Source organism: Bos grunniens, chromosome 1, assembly GCF_055505025.1.
Source record: "Bos grunniens cultivar Pamir isolate PY7600 chromosome 1, Bosgru_T2T1.0, whole genome shotgun sequence".
NCBI classification, from domain to species: Eukaryota; Metazoa; Chordata; class Mammalia; order Artiodactyla; family Bovidae; genus Bos; species Bos grunniens.
Window position 1 is genome coordinate 99,447,689 of NC_141165.1, and position 16,110 is coordinate 99,463,798.

Sequence of the window (16,110 nt, forward strand, 5' to 3'; positions counted from 1 at the left end):
TGAGCCTGGATTGTGCTGGCTCCGAACCCCTTAAGCCCTTCAAAACGAGGATTGTGAAGAGGCCCTCAAATCTTTTTTGTGTTGAAGGCATTGTGTTTTTGGAAAAATACAACTTCCTACTTTTTTTCTTTTTTTTTTCTTCCAATTTTATTTTATTTTTAAACTTTACATAATTGTATTAGTTTTGCCAAATATCAAAATGAATCCGCCACAGGTATACATGTGTTCCCTATCCCGAACCCTTATGCTGAATGCAAGGTTTTTAAATCCCCAAATAATGCTCATTAAGACATCAAACAGATCTCGCATAACAATATTTTGATGATTTAAGGGTAAGTAAATCGAAAGCATACGCATTAAATGTCCCTTACAATACACACATGTTTTAAGATTATGAGGGGAAAGTGCTTGACAAAAGGCAAACTGGGTTTCCCCAATCCCTGAACGTTTGAACAATAGGACATCGGATGAATTTCAAATGAAACCAGGTTCTCCTCTCTATAGGAGAACATAGTAAGCCAGTTTTGTGTGTTTCCAAGGTAAATGATCAGCCTGATTCTGGAAAAGAGCAGCAGCCCTCACCCCGGCAAGCATGCTCTGCACTGTGAGCCACGGTTTTCAGTGGAGAAAAGGGAGTGAGGTAATGGCCACAGGCGCACCAGTTAACCCTCCAGAGTGGCCTGATTTACAACTGCTTTGGAAGCCTCACGATATTACATCTCTTGATTTTGTACACACAAATGTCTCAGCCTTCCCACCCACAGATGTGTTAGGTAGTATTAAAGACTTTCCACTGGGGCATGTGAAACCTTGGTTTTAGTCCAAGCCAAAATTCAGCCAATCCATGGGCTTTATAATTGAGGTCTAAATAGAACTTGGCATCATCCTAGGGGCTCTCAATCAATCAACTGCCATTAAATGCCTCCTAGAGCAAGGCAGTGCTAAGGTGGTGGGGGGATGGAGGAGGAAGGGCATTAAAAAAAGTTAAGAAACTTAGAAGACCAAGTCCCAGTTTTAAGTAGCAAATGATCTAGTTAAAAGGCTGGGACACATGGGAAATTAACAAATGTCACCAGGCCGGCCTAAAAAAGCTCTCTGAAAGAGGAGATACTTGTGATGGGCCTTGAGGATTGAGCTGGTTCATTCACTGTGAAATGTTTATTTACCACCTACTGTAAGCAACACCCTGGGCTAGTACTGGGGATACAGAAGTAAATCAGACAGGCCTGGTCCTTGCCTTTGGACAGCTTGCACTTGACTTGGAAAGATAGGCATCAAGTAGTAATTGTGATATGCAGATGACACCACCCTTATGGCAGAAAGTGAAGAGGAACTAAAAAGCCTCTTGATGAAAGTGAAAGAGGAGAGTGAAAAAGTTGGCTTAAAGCTCAACATTCAGAAAACAAAGATCATGGCATCTGGTCCCATCACTTCATGGCAAATAGATGGGGAAACAGTGGAAACAGTGTCAGACTTTATTTTGGGGGGCTCCAAAATCACTGCAGATGGTGATTGCAGCCATGAAATTAAAAGACACTTACTCCTTGGAAGGAAAGTTATGACCAACCTAGACAGCATATTGAAAAGCAGAGACATTACTTTGCCAACAAAGGTCCGTCTAATCAAGGCTATGGTTTTTCCAGTAGTCATGTATGGATGTGAGAGTTGGACTGTGAAGAAAGCTGAGCGCCAAAGAATTGATGCTTTTGAACTGTGGTATTGGAGAAGACTCTTGAGAGTCCCTTGGACTGCAAGGAGATCCAACCAGTCCATCCTAAAGGAGACCAGTCCTGGGTGTTCTTTGGAAGGACTGATGCTAAAGCTGAAACTCCAGTACTTTGGCCACCTCATGCGAAGAGTTGACTCATTGGAAAAGACTCTGATGCTGGGAGGGATTGGGGGCAGGAGGAAAAGGAGATGACAGAGGATGAGATGGCTGGATGGCATCACCTACTTGATAGACGTGAGTTTGAGTGAACTCTGGGAGTTGGTGATGGACAAGGAGGCCTGGCGTGCTGCAATTCATAGGGTTGCAAAGAGTTGCACACGACTGAGTGACTGAACTGAACTAAACAAGGAAAAGGACAGGTACTGGGAGAAGCCTTTAGCAGGGGTATTTGACCAACATTACATGAGTTGACCTGTCCTAGACTCTTGAAGTGTGGTTCATACATCAGCTTGTTATACAGGCAGAATCTCAGGCCCTTCCCCAGTCCTAGTGAATTGGAATCTGCATTTTTAACTCAATGCCAGGTGATTCTTAACACACTGGATTTCTAGAAGCAGGACTATGGTAACAGTACGCAGCAAGAGTGTATAGGACTCTTGGATCACATGAGTGTTCAAATATCTGGATTGAACAGAACATACACCTCTTTTCCTGGATGACAGTTCTACCCCTGAATCAAATGTGGAGGAGTATATATCTCTCATGTAGATATTGAAGGACACCCAAGGTCAGTTAATAGACCACTCATCTTTGACTCTCATGGGGGCCCTCTTTGTCTATTTGTGTCTTATTTTCAGTTATACGTCTACTGGGTCAGGATCCTTTCATGTTCCAAAATAGGAGATCTGTTCTGTTTGGCATCAGTATTTCTCTCCTGTTTCCCTCCCTCCACTCTCTGTGCTGGCTAATGCTTTCCAGATGAGGTGCGAGCAGCTGCTAATTGTACCCGGATCAGTTTTGATTTGTGTTTCAGTCAGCAAGGCACCTCACTAATGGGTCTGAAACTTGGCAGCAGGCCTGGGACCAGTGTCAAAGGAAACAGATCCAAAAGGCACACGGAGAAAGGCAAGGAGACAGGGAGTGGATAGAAAAGGTTTGGAGGATGAAAGGAGGGGGAGGGAATCAAAGGGACAGGAGAGAACTAGAGAGCTTCTTGGGGGAAAGAAGAGCAACAGATTGAGGAAAGCAGGGGATATGGAGAAGGGGGAGGGGGCAAACCCAGGAAAAGAGGGTGGGAGAGGCACAGAGGAAAGGAGCAACGGCATCTATACCTCTGAGAGGAGGCAAGATAATCAGACTGTGTTTTGTGATATGATCCTGGCGATGCCTGGGGTTGCTCACCCAGCTTGCTGTACAGGTAACGGCAACTCTGTACACAGTGGGTATCAGATAGGGTGACCCCCTCATTTTTGCAGGCAGTAATCTGATGCTTCTCTGTTCTCTCTGGCCCCCAGCTTTCCAAGGGCTTGACAGGGAGCACTGAACTCTGACAGCAGCCAGTGAGGGAAGGCTCAAGTTCCAAGCCTGAGAAAGTAGGGGGCCAGACACACCTTGGCTTTATGAGCTGAGGCCCGGGGAAGGGCCTCTCCTGGCTTGAGCTCCTGGAGCCTGATTTCCTGGAATCGAGTTGGAAAGGGGCCTTTTTAGGGGAAGCTAAGGACTAAGGCCTAAGGCCTTTCTGAATTGTGCACATTCATTGTATGTATTAAAGAAAGAAAGAAAGAAAAAAAAAAAAACACCTGTGTAAGAAGAGGAAATACACTTGGCAATATGAATTCCAAATTGTTTGAGTTGGGGGAGGACCCACATATACTTGCAGATTTGTGCAGGGAAGAGAGATTAAAGGAAAAATAAGGAGACAGAGCATCAAGAGGCACAAGAACAAGGAACAGAGGAAGATTGCCAGTGGGATAAGCTGAACCTTGCTTAGGGCACCAGAATATGGAGCCATACCCACCTCTGCCCCCAGCAAGAAACAAACAAGCCTGCATTTTGGAGAATAAAATTAATACTTCAAAAAAAAAAGCATTTTTGTTCAAACAAAGACTTGTACAAAAAAGTTCATAGCAGCACTATTTACAATCTCTGAAAGATGAAAACCACCCAAATACCCATCAACTGATGAGCACACGGATAAACAGAATATGTATATTCATAGAGTGAAATATTATCCAGCCATAAAAAAGAAATGAGGTCCTGATGCATGCTACAACAGTGATGAACTTTGCAAATAATATGCAAAGCTAAGGAAAATCATATTATATGATTTCATTTATAGGAAATATCTAGAAATGGCAAATCCATAGTGACAAAATGCAGTTTAATTGCTGTTGTAGCCTTGGGGGAATGGAGAATGGGGAATGCCTGCTTAATGAGCATGGAGTTTCCATTTGGTGTGATAAAAAAGTTCTGGAACTAGACAGTGGTGATGGTTGCAAAACTTTGTGAATGTACTTAGTGACACTGAATTATTTTAAATAATTAATAAACAATTATTATTTTAAAATGGCACATTTTATGCTGTGTATATTTTACAAATAAAAAATGCAAAAAAAAAAAGCACTGAAAGAACTTTATTGTGAAAATCTGAAAGAAAAATAAATAAAAGCAATTTGTTTTCCCGTAAACTTGTTCTATGGTTAGGTACTCCTTTTATTTAAACTCATGTTTGGAAGGGTGTTATTATAACTGCTGTAAAATGGCCCTAAAAGGGAAAGAGAGAATAGGAAGTTCTAATGAAGGAAGGAAAAGGGTGATGGAGTTCAGTTCAGTTCAGTCACTCAGTCGTGTCTGACTCTTTGTGACTCTGTGGCAAATTTGGAAAACTCAGTAGTGGCCACAGGACTGGAAAAGGTCAGTTTTCATTCCAATCCCAAAGAAAGGCAATGCCAAAGAATGCTCAAACTACCGCACAATTGCACTCATCTCACATGCTAGTAAAGTAATGCTCAAAATTCTGCAAGCCAGGCTTCAGCAGTACGTGAACCGTGAACTTCCAGATGTTCAAGCTGGTTTTAGCAAAGGCAGAGGAACCAGAGATCAAATTGCCAACATCCGCTGGATCATCGAAAAAGCAAGAGAGTTCCAGAAAAACATCTATTTCTGCTTTATTGACTATGCTAAATCCTTTGACTGTGTGGACCACAATAAACTGTGGAAAATTCTGAAAGGGATGGGACTACCAGACCACCTGACCTGCCTCTTGAGAAACCTGTATGCAGGTGAGGAAGCAACAGTTGGAACTGGACATGGAACAACAGACTGGTTCCAAATAGGAAAATGAGTATGTCAAGGCTGTATATTGTCACCCTGCTTATTTAACTTCTATGCAGAGCACATCATGAGAAATGCTGGGCTGGAGGAAGCACAAGCTGGAATCAAGATTGCCAGGAGAAATATCAATAACCTCAGATATGCAGATGACACCACCCTTATGGCAGAAAGTGAAGAGGAACTAAAAAGCCTCTTGATGAAAGTGAAGAGGAGAGTGAAAAAGTTGGCTTAAAGCTCAACATTCAGAAAACTAAGATCGTGGCATCTGGTCCCATCACTTCATGGGAAATAGATGGGGAAACAGTGGAAACAGTGTCAGACTTTATTTTGGGGGGCTCCAAAATCACTGCAGATGGTGACTGCAGCCATGAAATTAAAGGACGCTTACTCCTTGAAAGGAAAGTTATGACCAACCTAGACAGCATATTGAAAAGCAGAGACATTACTTTGCCAACAAAGGTTCGTCTAGTCAAGGCTATGGTTTTTCCAGTGGTCATGTACGGATGTGAGAGTTGGACTGTGAAGAAAGCTGAGCGCCAAAGAATTGATGCTTTTGAACTGTGGTGTTGGAGAAGAGTCTTGAGAGTCCCTTGGACTGCAAGGAGATCCAACCAGTCCATCCTAAAGGAGATCTGTCCTGGGTGTTCATTGGAAGGACTGATGCTGAAACTGAAACTCCAATACTTTGGCCACCTCATGCGAAGAGTTGACTCATTGGAAAAGACCCCGATGCTGGGAGGGATTGGGGGCAGGAGGAGAAGGGGACGACAGAGGATGAGATGGCTGGATGGCATCACTGACTCGATGGACATGAGTTTGAGTGAACTCCAGGAGTTGGTGATGGACAGGGAGGTCTGGTGTGCTGGGATTCATGGGGTCACAAAGAGTCGGACACAACTGAGCCACTGAACTAACTGACTGACTGACTGGACTGCAGAACACCAGGCTTCCCTGTCCATCACCAACTCCCGGAGCCTACTCAAACTCATGTCCATCGTGTCAGTGATGCCATCCAACCATCTCAACCCCTGTCATCCCCTTCTACTCCCAAGTTCAATATTTCCCAGCATCAGGGTCTTTTCCAATGAGTCAACTCTTTGCATGAGGTGGCCAAAGTATTGGAGCTTCAGCTTCAGCATCAGTCCTTCCAATGAATATTCAGGACTGATTTCATTTAGGATGGACTGGTTGGATCTCCTTGTAGTCCAAGGGACTCTCAAGAGTCTTCTCCGACATCATGGTTCAAAAGCATCAATTCTTTAGTGCTCAGCTTTCTTTATAGTCCTGGATCTTAAAAAGCAGAGACATTTGTGATGGAATTAGGAGAAGAAAAATCAAAGAAAGCCAGTTACCTATAGGGTAGAAAATAAAAGAGCAGGGATGGCTACCAAAGAGCGGTGGCTGGGATGAAGTGGGGAGAAATAACTTTAAGATGTTTCATTTGGAGAAAAAGAAACTTCAGATATAAAACGAGAGAAACAGAACAAAGCAAACCTTTGAATGGTGCCAGACAGCATGGAAAAGAAACTTAGATGAACTAAAAGAGACTCTGAGTCAAAACAAAACAACAGGGAAACAACAGAAAATGTCAGTTCTTTATTTCATCCCCCTTTCATTTCCCATGTGATGAGCTGTTAGGGCTATGAAGTGCCATAAATATGGGGGCTAGGAGCTGAGGGTGCATGTTATGTGCAGATAGATCCCTCCTCTCTGTAAGGTAGACTTTCTTAACTAAGGCCATTATCCAACAATGTCTGGTCTCCCCACCCTGTGGTCCCCAACTGGGGACATGAGTAACCAGAGGCTGGACAAGCCCCACTCAGGAGTGCAGAAAGGAGAGCTGTGCCCTGAGCAGGCAGTCAGGCAGGATCACTTCCAAAATCTCTGCCATTTCTGTGGTCTTGCATGTGAATGGTTCTAAACCATGTGCAGACACCTAACAAAAGGGGGTTGGTCAGTGGGTCAGGGGATCAGTCCATGCATGTTTACCACACACAAGTGTTCTATTTAAAAGAGGATTTGTTGGAGGGACTTACAAGGCTCTCCCTTGTAAGAGAGCTGTTAGATGGAAAGTATTGAGGCTGAGACAATGACTTTCTGATACTGTATCCAGGTAGATGCAATGTAAGGATTTTTTAAAAATATTTGAAAACACACACAAAAAAGATGAAAATAAAAATCATCCATAATGCATCACTTTGGTATTTATAGCTATGCATAATTACCTATACTTAGAACAGACACACAATGATACTGAGCATATTGTTTCACATGAATATCTTTCTAGGTCGTTAGTCTTCAACAATATTATCATGATGAGTGTCTGTATATGCATGCACGTGTCCAAGTGTGTTCAAAAACTTTATGATAAAAATGAAATAGGGAGATGGGAACAAGAACATATTTCTAAGCCAACGGAAGCTTATTTTGCAAAGAAAGCACAGAAGTGGGACCCTATTTTGCAAAAACCATCACTGTTTGGGAACAATCCTGAGGAGGATGACAAGCATGTTACAACAGACACTCTACCTTCAGCCTCAGTATGAAGGAGGAGGAGTGTCTTCACTGGAATGAAGACAGTATGGATCTACAGCCATGTAGAGTGGACATGCTGCATGAGCAAGAAGTAGACCACTGTGTTGTAAGCCAAACACACACACACACACACACAAACCAAAACGTACAGATGACAAGATCACCACCATTTTCTAAGACTTCAAAAGGAAGTTGTTGTTGTTCCTTTGTTAAGTCATGTCCAACTCTTTGCAACCCCATGGACTGCAGTCTGCCAGGCTTCCCTGTCAAGGAAGGACACCTGTAAAAGAAATCAACTTCTGGAATCTGAGTTCCTTCCTTGTGCATATCTGCTAATGCATTTGAATCTAATAAGGAGTGAGGGGTTTTCCAGGCTGAGTCTATAAACTTTCTAGACAAAGCCCATTCTTTAACTGTATGGGGACTTTAGGGGTATATCTTACTTCCTATGCAAGGAAGAAGCTTGCAAAGGCCTGCCTGGTCCTTTGTCCCAGAAAGAAGATGTTCACAGCAGGTGTTCTCCTAGGCTCTGTTAAGCAGAAGCCTGGTCTATGGAGGGGGTAAGAGGATGAATATAGGGAATGGGAAGCAGACACTGTTTTCTGAACACTGGAGTGCTGCTGCTGCTAAGGCGCTTCAGTCATGTCCGACTCTGTGCGACCCCATAGACAGCAGCCCACCAGGCTCTGCCGTCCCTGGGATTCTCCAGGCAAGAACACTGGAGTGGGTTGCCATTTCCTTCTCCATTGCATGAAAGTGAAAAGTGAAAGTGGTCACTCAGTCGCAACCCACCGACTCGTAGCAACCCCATGGAATGCAGCCCACCAGGCTCCTCCATCCATGGGATTTTCTAGGCAAGAGTACTGGAGTGGCTTGCCATTGCCTTCTCCGGAACACTGGAGTACCAGCCACTCATTAGTATAAGATGCAACTCAAGTCAGAAGTCAAGGTAACCCCCACCTACGAGGCTGCAGCTGACATCATCCAGATGAGGAAGCTTTGCTCCAGTGGCCTGAGATTTGCAGGCTTTGTCTTTCTTTCCATGTCAGGCCTCTCTGCAGCCCAGAATTATACAACTGGAGGTTGAGGTACACACCCATTTTTCCTGTAATTGAGGCTTTGGGGGGCAAAACCTTTCACAGGCTGGGAGGTGAGTACAGCACTAGAGAATCACACGTATGTGTCAGCGCAGCGTCTTCGAGGCTGTGCAGTAAACTGATGAGTATGTGATCCTCCAATGGCCTCTCAATGCACTCAGAATATTAGGTTGGTACAAAAGTAATTATGGTTACAGACCCTGGATTTTAAACCATTCTGACTTGTTTCAAACACATTTTTATTAATCAAAATAGAAACCATTACAATAAACACATTTTTGCCAATGAGAAATAGGTTTGTCTTTTCCTGTGGTGTAAAAATCCGTGCCTTGAGATTCAGTGAACTCTTGGAAAGCGTTTTCTGCATCCTGCTGGTTGTGGAAGCATTTTCCTTGCAAAAAGTTGTTGAGATGCTTGAGGAAGTGATGGTTGGTGAGTGGTCAGGTGGATATGGCAGATGAGGCAAAACTTCATAGCCCAATTGGTTCATCTTTTGAAGCATTGGTTGTGCAATGAGTGGTCGGGAGTTGTCGTGGAGAAGAATTGGGCCCTTTCTGTTGACCAATGCCAGCTGCAGGCATTGCAGTTTTTGGTGCATCTCATCAATTTGCTGAGCATACTTCTCAGATGTAATGGATTCATCAGGATTCAGAAAGCTGTAGTGGATCAGGCCAGCAGCAGACCACAATGACCCTTTTCTGGTGCAAGTTTGGCTTTGGGAAGAGCTTTGAAGCTTCTTCTCAGTCCAAATACTGAGCTGACTGTCCACGGTTGTCATATGCAATCAACTTTTTGTTGCATGTCACCATCTGATTGAGAAATGGTTTGTTGTTGTGTGAAATAAGAGAAGACAACACTTTTAAATGATAATTTTTTTGATTTGTGGTCAGCTCATGAGGCAGCCACTTATTAAGCTGTTTCAACTTTTCAACTTGTTCCAAATGCTGAATGACCATAGAATGGTTGGTGTTGAGTTCTTCAGCAACCTCTGGTGTAGTTGTAAGACAATTAGCTTCACTTATTGCTCTTAACTGGTTGTTGTCAACTTCTGATGGCCAGCCACTATGCTAATCATCTTCAAGGCTCTCATCTCCTTTGCAAAACTTCTTGAACCATCACTTCACTGTACGTTCATTGGCAGTTCTGGGGCCAAATGGGTTGTTGATGTTGCAAGTTGTCTCCACTGCTTTATGAGCCATGCTGACTTGAATAAGAAAATCACTTGAATTTGCTTTTTGTCTAATATCATTTCCATAGCCTAAAATTATATAAATCATCAAATAATAATTCATTAGCAAAAGACATAAACAAGAAATGCACATTAAAATGTATAACACAATCACATTTATTTAAGAATGTATTCCAACATCAAATGACAAAGTTCAACAATGCAAAACTACAATTACTTATGCACCAATCTGTTGTTCATTTGCTAAGTTATGTCTAACTCTTTGTGATCCCACGGACTGCAGCACACCAGGCTTCCCTGTCCTTCACTATCTCCCAGAGTTTGCTCAGATTCATGTCCATTGAGTCAGTGATGCTATCCAACCATTTCATCCTCTGCCACCCTCTTCTTCTTTTGCCTTCAATCTTTCCCAGTATCAGGGTTTTTTCCAATGAGTTGGCTATTCGCATCAGGTGGCCAAAATATTGGAGCTTCAGCTTCAGCATCAATCCTTCCAATGAATATTCAGGGTTCATTTCTCTTAGGATGGACTGGTTGGATCTCCTTGCTGTCCAAGGGACTCTCAAGAGACTTCTCCAACACCACATTCAAAGGCATCAATTCTTTGGCACTCAGCCTTCTATATGGTCCAACTCTCACATCCATACACTATTACTGGAAAAACAATAGCTTTGACTATACAGACCTTTGTCAGCAAAGTGATGTCTTTGCTTTTTAATATGCTGTCTAGGTTTGTCACAGCTTTCCTACCAAGGAGAGAGCATCTTTTAATTTCATGGCAGCAGTCACCACCTGATTTTGGAGCCCGAGAAAATAAAATCTGCTACTGCTTCCACTTTTCCCCCCTCTATTTGCCATGAAGTGATGGGACCAGATGCCATCTCCTTAGTTTTTTGAATGCTGTGAGTTTTAAGCCAGCTTTTTCACTCTCTTCTTTCACCCTCATCAAGAGGCTCTTTAGTTCCTCTTTACTTTCTGACGTTAGAGTGGTATCCTCTGCATATCTGAGGTTACTGATATTTCTCCCGGCTACCTTGAGTCTAGCTTGTGATTCATCCAGCCCAGTATTTCTCTTGATGTACTCTGCATAGAAGTTAAATAAACTGGGTGACAACACACAGCCTTGTTGTACTCTTTCCCCATTTTGAACAAGACCATTGTTCCAGGTAAGTTTCTAACTATTGCTACTTGACCTGCATACAGGTTTCTCAGGAGACAGGTAAGGTGGTCTGGTATTTCCATCTCTTTAATAACTTTCCACATTTGACTGATCCACACAGTTAAAGGTTTTCATGTAGTCAATGAAGCAGAAGCAGATGTTTTTATGGAATCCCTTGCTTTCTCTACGATACAATGAACATTGACAATTTGGTCTCTGGTTTCTCTGCCTTTTCTAAACCCGGTTTATACATCTGGAAGTTCTTGGTTCATGTACTGCTGAACCCTAGCTTGAAGGATTTTGAGCATTACCTTACTAGCATTAAAATAAATACAATTGTATGGTAGTTTTTACATTCTTTGGCATTGTCATTCTTTGGGATTGGAATGAAAACCGAGCTTTTCTAGTCCTGTGGCCACTGCTGAGTTTTCCAAATGTGCTGTGCTGACATATTGAGTGCAGCACTTTCACAGCATCATCTTTTAGGATTTGAAATAGCTCAGCTGGAATTCCATCACCTCCACTAGCCTTGTTTGTAGTAAGGCTTCCTAAGACCCATTTGACTTCAGAGTCCAGGATGTCTGGCTCCAGATGAGTGACCACACCACTGTGGTTTTCTGGGTTATTAAGACCTTTCTTGTATAGTTCTTCTATTAGGTTGCACCAACCTAATACATTCCTGAATCCTTGTCGTGGCCTACACCATGACATTCCTTCCAATCTCTGTGACTTTATCCCCTATAATGCCACCCTCACTCGTTTCCAGCCTGAGGGGCTTCCCTGTGGCCCCAGCACACTCCTGCCTGCCTCCGGGCTTACTGTGCCCTTTGTCTTGGATGCTGTTTCCCCTGTTTGCATGGCTCCCTTCTCACTTCATTCCAGCTCTGCTCAAACATCACATCATTACTCCTGAAGCATTCTATGTCCATCCAACATAGAACAGCATCCTCCCTGCATCACTTGTCTATTAACAGTAGGGAAATGTGCTAATAGAACCAGGGAAGAGGATAGACAGGTGGGTGATGGAGTAAGGGTAAATATAAATACATCATTATAGAAATATGTAGTATACAGAAAAATATCTTGTTTATTACCTGTCACTCCCACTACAATATAGGTACCAGGAGAGCAGGGGCTTTGCTTTGTTCACTGCTCTATCCCTGGTACCTTAAACAGTATTATGCACACACGGTTCAATGAATTCATTCATTGAATGAATAAATAATGGCCACTCTACCCCTTCATGCTGGCTGACTGATTACTTTTCAGTCCCTAACTTGGAGCCATTTCTCTCATGACTCTTAATCTCTTCTTTTTACATGTAAGTCTCAAGTCACTGCCATAGTTTCAGATAGAAAATATCTTCAAACCGCCCGAATCCCGACTCAGGGGACAATGGAAGGATCTGCCTGTAGAATTTCTCTGGATGTAGCTGCCTTTCTGTTGGACACAACCCCTTCCTCATCAATCCTGAGTCCCCTGACTCCAGTGAATCCCCTCTTCTTTCTACACCATCAGAAATAGGTGGGGACTAGCAATGTCTCATATGTTTGATAACTAATGCCCCAAATGTTAAATGACCTCATCCAGCTGCTGACTATGTAAGGCAGCCATAGAACAGCATCTCCAGGCCTCAATCATCTTGGCTTTCACACAGAGCTGTTACCACGACTATAACAAACCTCCCCTAGCCTTTAGCCCCCACTTCTAACTCTACCCCAAGATTCTATGTCTGTGATGCAGTCTATGAGAATGACCTAAGGAAACCTGACCTCCCGGCACCCACATCTCCTAATTCTGATCTCTGTGGCTGCCCATCACTCTGTCCTGCTGGACCCCAAGCAGCCCCACTATTTACCTCCTCAGAGCCCAAGTCCTGGGAGCACCTGACGACTGAGGCTAATATCCTCAGAGTGACCCACTGTGTATGACTCAATGGCAGCAGAGCTTTTGACCACTCCTCTCAGTGACGAACTTTGTGTAAGCAGGATATTACCTCAAAATGTCCCCAAACTGAGAAAAATCAAAGGACAAATCCTTAAAGCCTGAATGGTGCTTCTTGGAAGTAAGTCAAGGTGCCCTGGAGCCAAGTTTGGGTTCATAAGTGGCCAGCTTTACTGCTCTTCTGAGGTTGTAAATACACCAGGAAGGGGGCTATTGCTTCTACAACCTCAGATGCTGCCACCTTGGCAATTGATAGAGGTATTCCAATCCTGCAAGAGGGCAACTTTTTCTGCTTAGGTTCCTGTCTGGGATTCTGGCCTCATCTGAAGGAGGGAGCTAGGTTCCATGAGATTGGGAGGCTATGACTGGGGCAGATGGAAGAGGCAGGATGGCTCCAGCTTGTTATAGGCACCTCATTACACATGTCAGAGCCTGGCTCCGTCTTAAGCCCTGCCCAACCAAAGAGTGTTGGCTGAATGATTTCCCCCCACACCCCCACTTCCACTGAAATGCAAGTGTTGGGGGATCTTCTTTTTTTTTAAGCTATAATGAGTTTTTCTATGACTGCCATGCCAGAATCTTTATCTTTGAGGAAAAGCAGTAACAACAAAATTATGTAGACAGGAAGTACCCAGATGTCCAATAGGAGATATGACACTATTATATGCAGTGGTGAAGAAATTAAAATGTTTATGCGCACATGTCATCAAATCACCTTAGAATCCTCCTTTCACTTTCACATACACCTAGCCTGTGGAGCTTTGGTCATATTCATTCGCCTACAGCAGACAAATGGATAGAGTGGATGTCAGAATAAGCCCTCTTACCTAGCAACATAACCAGGAATGGAGAGGATCTGAACCCAGATTCTTACCACCTGTATACCCTGTCCCCCACCTGCTTTTTATTCCTGATCTCTCTAAGTTGTACCAGTCATTTAAGAAATAACTTCTTGGCTGATGTTCATTATAATGTATGATCAAGAAGAAACTTCTCTTCTATCAGAAGGGCTTTCTAAGCATGATGGAAAACTAGAAATGATACAAAACTAGAAAAAAACCCTAGTGGTACAGTGGAAAAGAATTTGCCTACCAATGCAGGGTTTGATCCCTGCTCTGGGAAGATTCCACATGCCACAGAGCAGCTACTGAGATCCCATGCCACAGCTACTGAAGCCTGCATGCCCAAGAGCCCACATACCACAACTACTGAGCCCTTGTGCTGTAACCACTGAAGCTTGTGAGCCTAGAGCCTGCACTCTGCAAGAAGAGAAGCCACCGCATGAGAAGCCCATGCAACAAAGAGAAGTTCCTGCTTGCTGCAACTAGAGAAAGCCCATGAGCACCAGTGAAGACCCAGCAAACCAAAAAGAATGTTCTCTCATCATGAAATGATGCATATATAATACTACTTGTGTGAGTGCGTGCTAAGTTGTTCTAGTCATGTTCGACCCTTTGCAATCCTGTGGATTGTAGCCTGCCATGCTACGGTCTACTCTGTCCATGGGATTCTCCAGGCAAGAATAGTGGAGTGGGTCACCATGCCATCCTCTGGGGGATCTTCCTGACCCAGGGGTCAAACCTGAATCTCTTACATCTCCTGCATTGGCAGGCGAGTTCTTTACCACTAGTGCCACCTGGGAGGCCCCAAGGTATGTAGTATATGTCATCTTTTTGTGGGAAAAAATGAAGTGGGAGAATAGGTGTACATATTTACCTATTTACAAAATAGCTATGTAAAGATACACACAAAGCTGGTAATGTTGGTTGTCCTGAGCAGGGGAGCTAAGTAGCAGATGTGAGGGAGATGTTTTACACATATACTTTAAAATTCCTAAATTTTCAACCATGTGAATGTATTACCTCTTCAAAAATTTTAAAGCAATTATTTTTGTTTTTGAAAAATATCAATTAATTTAATCATCAACTTATATAAAATTAAAATCTTGAATAAAAATCTCTTTAATAAAAGCTGCAAGTAATATTAAAAAAAAAAACATGATTCTTAACTCACAGTTGGATAAGGGAGAGAACAGTGGAGAGGGTGAGAAAGCAGGAGATAAAGATGCCATCAGGAGACTAAAGGGAGATGATGGGGAATGAGGCAGGAGATGACAAGGAAAGAGGAATGCATGGACAGAGTCACAAATTAGGGAAAGAGGCAAGGACAGGGGCAGCCGCTCCTGTAGTAGGTGCTGCCCTGGGTGAAAATGCTGCTACTGTACTTTGCCATTTATTTCTGGATGTGTTTCAGACCAAACTGTCCTTTGTTACTACTGCTCTTTGAGATTGAGTTTATTTTTCCATGGCCTTCTTGGGGTTTCTCTTGTATATAAGGAATTGACAAAGGTTTGAGAAATTTACTTAGGAAACATGGAGGTCCTCTGACCCCACCAGAGAAAGTAAACAAGTGTAAAGTGGTACTTAAGGGAGGATAAAATAACTGTGACTTCATGATTTGACAGGCAGTATCAATAATATGAATTGTGGCTATTCAGTGAGTTTATTGGATTTGCCTGTATATGTGTACACAGGTATATATGTATTATAAGGGGTGAGAATAACTTATAATGCTACACAATTTATTCCAGTACATTTTGCTCCCTTATTAATAATGATGACTGTTCCCATAACACTTTAAACAAACCTCTACTCTAGAAGGTATCCACTACACTAGAATGGTTTACTTAAGTATTTTCTCTCGTGCACTAGTCTGTGAATTTTCTGAGGGCAGTGGGTTTTATCTTTCTTATTCTCATATTCCCAAACCTAGAACATCATAGGTGATCACTGCTGAATTTAATTCAATTCAAATTGCTAGCAGTTATCGGTTATGCTTGGTTTCAGGCAATGAAGACCCAACAAACGGTGGCTTAAATAAGATGTGACTCACAGGCAGCAGGCCAGCGTTAGTGCAATGTCTGCTGGGACTCATCAAACACCTGGCTGCTTCGCTATTTCTGCTCACCAGCCCGGTATTCTGCAGTTCTTTTCTTGGGGAAAGAGGCTGCTCCCGGTGTCCACACTCACAGCTAAAGGACAGGAGGTCAACAAGGTGCAATTGCTCAGCGGCCAACCCCAGCGAGGTCTGCTCACATCTTGTTGGCCAGAAGTGGACCACGTTGCCCGTCCTGACTGCAATGGAATCTGGGAAGCTGAATGGTTTAACTGACGGCACAGCTGCA

General features: G+C 43.1%; 1 long non-coding RNA gene across 1 annotated transcript in view; it reads left to right on the forward strand.

Moving 5' to 3' along the window:
- Positions 1–15,909, forward strand: part of LOC147379995 (uncharacterized) — a 30,635-nt gene extending 14,726 nt beyond the window's left edge. Inside the window, exon 3 of the long non-coding RNA XR_015165620.1 lies at positions 15,773–15,909. This is a non-coding gene — a long non-coding RNA (uncharacterized LOC147379995). The remainder of the gene's footprint in view (positions 1–15,772) is intronic.
- The last annotated feature ends 201 nt before the right edge of the window (positions 15,910–16,110 follow it).